The sequence below is a fragment of the Salvelinus sp. IW2-2015 genome, unplaced genomic scaffold (genome assembly GCF_002910315.2).
Source record: "Salvelinus sp. IW2-2015 unplaced genomic scaffold, ASM291031v2 Un_scaffold1670, whole genome shotgun sequence".
NCBI classification, from domain to species: domain Eukaryota; kingdom Metazoa; phylum Chordata; class Actinopteri; order Salmoniformes; family Salmonidae; genus Salvelinus; species Salvelinus sp. IW2-2015.
In genome coordinates this window covers 7082-14713 of record NW_019943074.1, presented here as the reverse complement: position 1 = coordinate 14713, position 7632 = coordinate 7082, and the positions used below count along the sequence as shown (strand labels likewise).

Below are 7632 nucleotides of genomic sequence, written 5' to 3'. Positions count from 1 at the left end.
GCTGGAACACGTAGGAGTGGGTTCTAGATCTAGACATACCTCAATGTGCTGGAACACGTAGGAGTGGTTCTAGATCTAACATACCTCAATGTGCTGGAACACGTAGGAAGTGGTTCTAGTATAACATACCTCAATGTGCTGGAACACGATAGGAATGGTTTAGATCTAACATACCCTCAATGTGCTGGACAACGTAGGAGTGGTTTCTAGATCTAACATACCTCAATTTGCTGGAACATGTAGGAGTGGTTCTAGATTAACATACCTAAATGTGCTGGAACACGTAGGAGTGGTTAGTAGAATCTAACAATACCTCAATGGTGCTGGAACATGTAGGAGTTGGTTCTAAGATCTAACATACCTCAATGTGCTGGAACCATAATAAGAGTGTTCTAGATCTAATGTAACATCTATATTGGAACATGTAGTGGTGTCTAGAATTGAATGTACCTCAATGTGTTGGAACATGTACCTCATAAATGTGTTAGAACATGTAACATACCTCAATAAGTTGGAAAATGTAGGGGTGGTTCTAGAACTAACTTACCTCAATGTGTTAGAACATGTAACCTTCTTAAGTGTGTGAAACATCTAAAGGTGGTTCTGAGTGAAATGTCCTCAACGTGTTGGAACATGTAGGGGTGGTTCTAGATCTAATGTATCTCAATGTGCTGGAACCTGTTAGGTACCTCAATGTGTTGGAACCTGTAGGGGTGGTTCTAGATCTAATGTACCTCAATGTGTTGGAAAATGTAATGTACCTCAATGTGTTGGAACATGTAATGTACCTCAATGTGTTGGAAAATGTAATGTACCTCAATGTGTTGGAAAATGTAATGTACCTCAATGTGTTGGAAAATGTAATGTACCTCAATGTGTTGGAAAATGTAATGTACGTCAATGTGTTGGAAAATGTAATGTACCTCAATGTGTTGGAAAATGTAACGTACCTCAATGTGTTGGAAAATGTAATGTACCTCAATGTGTTGGAAAATGTAATGTACCTCAATGTGTTGGAAAATGTAATGTACCTCAATGTGTTGGAAAATGTAATGTACCTTAATGTGTTGGGAAAATGTAATGTACCTCAATGTGTTGGAAAATGTAATGTCGTCAATGTGTTGGAAAATGTAATGTACCTCAATGTGTTGGAAAATGTAATGTACCTCAATGTTGTTGGAAATGTAATGTACCTCAATGTGTTTGGAAAATGTAATGTACCTTAATGTGTTTGGAAAATGTAATGTACCTCAATGTGTTAGAAAATGTAATGTACCTCAATGTGTTGAAAATGTAATGTACCTCAATGTGCTACAACATGTACACTACCGGTCAAAAGATTTAGAACACCTACTCATTCAAGGGCTTTTTCTTTATTTTTACTATTTTCTACATTGTAGAATCGTGAAGACAATCAAAACTATGAAAACAAACATGGAATCATGTAGTAAGCAAAAAAATGTTCAACAAATCAAAATACATTTAATACTTGAGATTATTCAAAATGTAGGGGTGGTTTCTAGATCTAACATACATCAATTTGTTGGAACATGTAGGGGTGGTTCTAGAACTAATGTACCTCATGTGTGGAAACATGTAGGGAGGTTCTAGAACTAATGTACCTCAATGTGTGGAAACATGAAACGCACCTCAACGTGTGAGAACATGTAACGTACCTCAATGTGTGGGAACATGTAGGGGAGGTTCTAGAACTAATGTACCTCAATGTGTGAGAACATCTAACGTACCTCATGTGTGGGAACATCTAACGTACCTCAATGTGTGGGAACATGTAACGTACTTCAACGTGTGGGAACATGTAACGTACCTCAACGTGTGAGAACATGTAACGTACCTCAACGTGTGAGAACATGTAACGTACCTCAATGTGTGAGAACATGTAACGTACCTCAATGTGTGGGAACATCTATAAGACGTACCTCAATGTGTGGGAACATGTAACGTACCTCAATGTGTGGAAATGTAACGTACCTCATGTGTGAGATGTAACGTACTCGAATGTGTGGGAACATGTAGGGGTGGTTGCAGATCTCTTCAGCTGCATGATGGTGTTCCATTACATGTGGTTTGTATACATCAAGTATCATTCAGTACCAAGTATCTGTGGTTTGTATATATCAAGTATCATTCAGTACCAAGTATCTGTTGTTTGTATACATCAAGTACCATTCAGTACCAAGTATATGTGGTTTAGATACTGTAAAGTATCATTCAKTACCAAGTATATGTGGTTTAGATACATCTAGTATCATTCAGTACCAAGTATATGTGGTTTAGATACCGTAAAGTTTCATTCAGTACCAAGTATCTGTGGTTTGTATACAACAAGTATCATTTAGTACCAAGTACCTGTCGTTTGTATACACCAAGTATCATTCAGTACCAAGTACCTGTGGTTTGTATACATCAAGTATCATTCAGTACCAAGTACCTGTGGTTTGTATACATCAAGTATCATTCAGTACCAAGTACCTGTGGTTTAGATACTGTAAAGTTTCATTCAGTACCAAGTATCTGTGGTTTGTATACATCAAGTATCATTCAGTACCAAGTAGCTGTGGTCTGTATACATCAAGTATCATTCAGTATCACCGATCTGTGGGTTACATTCTCGAAAGTATCTGTGGTTTAGTTACTGTAACGTTTCATTCAGTACCAAGTATCTGTGGTTTACATACTGTAAAGTTTCATTCAGTACCAAGTATCTGTGGTTAAATTACTGTAAAGTTTCTATAGTATAAGCCCTCTCACCTTCTCTGGAAGCTGGGACTCCACCTCCTTCTTGAGTCGTCTGAGCAGGAAGGGGCGGAGCACCTTGTGGAGACGGCGGATAATCAGGATTGTCTCTTCCTCATTCAAGTCCACCTGGGGATCAATCAGGGTCCTCCATTAACTTCATCTACTAACAAGCTAGTTACTAGTGTAGTTACTCTAGGGTGAGGTTTATGAACTGTTATGTATGGTCATGGACAAAGTCACTATGGTTACAACAGACCCGCCTGACTGAATATGGCCCAAAGTGCTGATTTGTTGTCACCATCTCTCATCTCTAAAGCTTTTCACCACTTTCACATGCATTTATTTAATTATTTCCGTTTCACAGCAGATGTTCCTTCCTGAAAATGTAAGGGATAAACGACCTGCCTTTCACAGTGGTGCATAATACATATTATTATAGATATAGAGCTATTCACATGCTGATCACTATTCACATATTATTATCTATAGAGATTTAGAAAGAGAACTGGTCATGCAGACGTACGCCTATCTGGCTAGGATATAACCCTAACCCTATCTGGCTAGGATATAACCCTAACCCTATCTGGCTAGGATATAACCCTTAACTATATGGCTAGATATAACCTTACCTATCTGGCTAGATATAACCCTTACCCTATCTGGCTAGGATATAACCTAAACCCTGAACAAAAAAAAAAAAACTTCTCCCTGGCTAGGATATAACCCTAACGCCTATCTGGCTAGGATAATAACCCAACCCTAATCTGGCTAGGATATAACTTACCTATATGGCCTAGGATATAACTTACCTATCTGGCTAGGATATAACCTAACCCTAATTGGCCTAGGATATAACCTTACCCTATCTGCTAGGGATATAACCTTACCCTATCATGGCTAAGGATATAACCCTACCCTATCGGCTAGGATATAACCCTTAACTATTCTGGCTAGGATAATAACTAACCCTATCTGGCTAGGATATAACCTTACCTATCTGGCTAGGATCTATAACCTTACCCTATCTGCTAGGATATAACCTAACCTATCTGGCTAGGATATAACCCTTACCTATCTGGCTAGGATTAACCCTTACTCTATCTGGCTAGGATATAACTAACTCTCTGGTGGATATAACCTTACGCTATGTGGCTAGGATACTAACCTACCTATCTGGCTAGGATATAACCCTAACCCTATTTGGCTAGGATATTAACCTAACTATCTGGCTAGGAATACCCTTCCGCTATTGGCTAGGATATAACCTTACCCATCTGGCTAGGATATAACCTTAAGCCTATTGGCTAGGATAATACCCTTAACTATTGGCTAGGATACAACCCTTACTTCTATCTGGCTAGGATATAACCCTTACCCTATCTGGCTAGGATATACCCTTACCATATATGGCTAGGATATAACCTTACCCCTATAATGGCAGGATTAACCTTACCTATCTGGCTAGGCTTATAACCCTTACTATTGGCTAGGCTATCACCGCTTACCTATCTGGCTAGGAATAACCTAACCCTATCAGGCTAGGATTAACCGTTACCCTATCTGGTAGGATATACCTAATCTATCCTGCCTTAGGATATAACCCTTACCTATCTGGCTAGGATATAACCCTTACCGCTATACTGTGCTAAACTACCGGTATATAACCCTTAACCTATCTGGCTAGGATATAACCTTACCTATCTGGCTAGGATATAACCCTTAACGATCTGGCTCGGATATCTTACCCTAAAACTTGGCGTGATCCTGGACAACCCTGTGTTCTCAACTAACATCAAGGCGTGGCCCGTTCTGTACGGGTTCATAGCCTCTACACACTCCGCAGAGTCCACCCTGCCTCACACAGGACAGGGCGCAGGCCTAACTCCAGGCACTTGTCTCTCCCGTTGGAATTCACTGGCAACTCGCTGTTTGGCTGGGCTCCCTGCTGTGCCATTAACCCCTCAACTCTCCAGAACGCATGCAGCCTCGTCTGGTGTTCAAGCCTTCCCAAGTTCTCTCCAACGTACCCGCTCCTCCGCTCCTCACTGGCTTTCCAGTTGAAGCTCGCATCCCGCTACAAGACCATGGTGCTTGCCTAACGGAGCTGTGAGGGGAAGGCACGCCAGTACTCCAGGCTCTGATCAGGCCCCTAACCCAAACAGGGCAGCTGCGTTCCATTCCACCTCTTGGCCTGCTCGCTTCCCTACACTGAGGAAGTACAGTTCCCTCAGGCCAGTCAAAACTGTTCGCTGCTCTGGCCCCCAATGGTGGACAAACTCCCTCACGACGCCAAGGACAGCGGAGTCAATCACCACCTCCGGAGACACCTGAAACCCAGCTCTTTAAGGAATACCTAGGATAGGATTACAAGTATCCTTCTCACCCCCCCCCCCTTAAAAGATTTAGATGCCTATTGTAAAGTGGCCGTTCACTGGATGTCATAAAGGTGAATGCACCAATTTGTAAAGTCGCTCTGGGATAAGAGCGTCTGGCTAAATTGACTTAAATGTAATGTAAATGTCTTATACCCGATCTGGCTAGGATATAACCTTACCCTAATCTGGCAGGTATAACCCTAAACCTATCTGCTAGGATATAACCTAACCCTATCTGGCTAGGATACACACTTCGCTAGACCTACCTATCTGGCTAGGATATAACCTTACCCTATTGGCTAGGATGATAACCTCTACGTAATCTGGCTAGGATTATAACCTACCCTATCTGGCTAGGATATAACCCTGTACCCCTATCTGGCTAGGATTAACTTACCCTATCTGGCTAGGATATAACTTCGCTAATTGGCTAGGATAATTACCTACTGCGGATCACCTACTATCTGGCTAGGATATAACCCTTACCTCTACTCTGGCTAGGATATACCTTACCCTAATTGGCTAGGAATATAACCCTTACACCTATCTGGCTAGGATATAACTTACCTGCGGTTATATTGTTGGCTAGGATATTGATGCATTTTTATGTATGTTTTGGACCGTGGTTTGTCCACCTAATTGACTTGTAAAGTAGATATGCATTTTGACACTCAACGCTCTCCCAGGTATGGCAAGGGGCGTTGACCACTGTTTCGAGAGCTTGTTGCAGGACTTGAAGATGGTAGGCAGCAGGAAGTTGTAGCAGGGCCCAGAGCTCCGGGAGCTTGTTCTGCAACGGCGTGCCCGTCAGGAGGAGGCGCCGTGGGCAACATAATGGGTGTTCACACCTGGTCAGTTCCAGGTGGTTCTTCATACGGTGACCTCATCAATCACAAATCATGTTACTTCCCTGGATCTGGGGAGTGGGGATGGTGTCGTGTAGGGGATAGAAGACTAAAAAGAAAGTGGGTTTAATCGCATCAATAGCTTTGGGGCTAAGCACTGACCTAGTAGAGTCCATGTGGGGTTAGGGAAGGAGGAGGAGGAGGACTGACCGCTGTAGAGTCACATGTAGGGTTAGCGGAGGAGGAGGAGGACTTGACCTGCTGTAGAGTCACATGTAGAGGGGTTAGGGAGGAGGAGGAGGACCTGACCTATAGAGTCAACATGTAGATGGGTTAGGAGGAGAGGAGGAGACCTGACACCTTGCGTAGAGTCCTGTAGAGGGTTTTGGAGGAGGAGGGGTTACCTGCCCTGCTGTAGAGTCACATGTAAGGGTTAGGAGTAGGAGGAGGAGAAGGAGGACTGACTGCTGTATGAGTCACATGTAAAAGGGTTGGGAGAGGAGGGAGGAACCTGCCCCTGCTGTAGATCACATGTAAAGGGTTAGGGAAGGAGGATGGATGGACTGACCCTGCCTGTAAAGTCACTAGTGAGGGTTAGGGGGAGGAGGAGGAGGACCTGACTCTAGTAGAGTCACATGTAGAGGTTAGGGAGAGGAGGAGGACCTGACCCTAGTAGAGTCACATGTAGAGGGGTTAGGGAGGAGGAGGACCTGACCCTCTGTATGAGTCACATGTAAAAGGTTAGGGAGGAGGAGGAGGCCTGACCTGCTGTAGAGTCGACATGTAGAGGGTTAGGGAGGAGTGAGGAGGACCTGACCCTAGTAGAGTCAATGTAGAGGGTTAGGGAGGAGGAGGAGGAGGACTGACCCTGCTGTACGAGTCACATGTAGAGGGTTATGGGAGGAGGAGGAGGACTGCCCTGCTGTAGAGTCACATGTCAAAGGGTTAGGGAGGAGGAGGAGAGGAGGAGGACTGACCTGCTGTAGAGTCACATGTAAGGGTTAGGGAGGCGGAGGAGGAGGACCTGCCTGCTGTAGTACTGTAAAGGGTTAGGGAGGGGAGGAGGAACCTTGACCTGCTGTACGAGTACTAGTGAGGGTTTGGGAGGGAGGAGGGACTGACCACCTTAGTAGAGTCCATGTAGAGGTTAAGGGAGGAGGAGGAGGACTGACCTAGTAGATCACATGTAGATGGGTTAGGAGGAGGAGGAGAGGACCTGAACCTGCTGTAGAGTCAATGTAGAGGGTTATGGAGCGGAGGAGGAGGACCTGCCCCTGCTGTAGAGTCACTGTAAAGGGGGTTAGGGAGGAGGAGGAGAGGAGCGACCTGACCGCTGCTGTAGAGTACATGTAACAGGGTTTAGGGAAGGAGGAGGAGGACTGCCTGGCTGTAGAGTACATTTAAAGGGTTAGGGAGTGAGGGGAGAGGACCTGACACTGCTGTAGAGTCACTAGTAGAACGGGTTAGGGTAGGAGGAGGAGGAGGACTGTGACCTAGTAGAGTCAAATGTAGAGGGTTTAGGGAGGAGGAGGAAGGACCTGACCTATAGAGTCCATGTAGAGGTTAGGGAGGAAGGAGGAGGAGGACCTGACCTGCTGTAGAGTCACATGTAGAGGGTTATGGAGGAGGAGGAGGACTTGCCCTGCTGTAGG

At 44.2% G+C, this 7632-nt stretch overlaps 1 pseudogene; it reads right to left on the bottom strand.

Moving 5' to 3' along the window:
• Window positions 1-7632, bottom strand: part of LOC112071633 (probable global transcription activator SNF2L2) — a 64157-nt pseudogene that overhangs the window by 50666 nt on the left and 5859 nt on the right.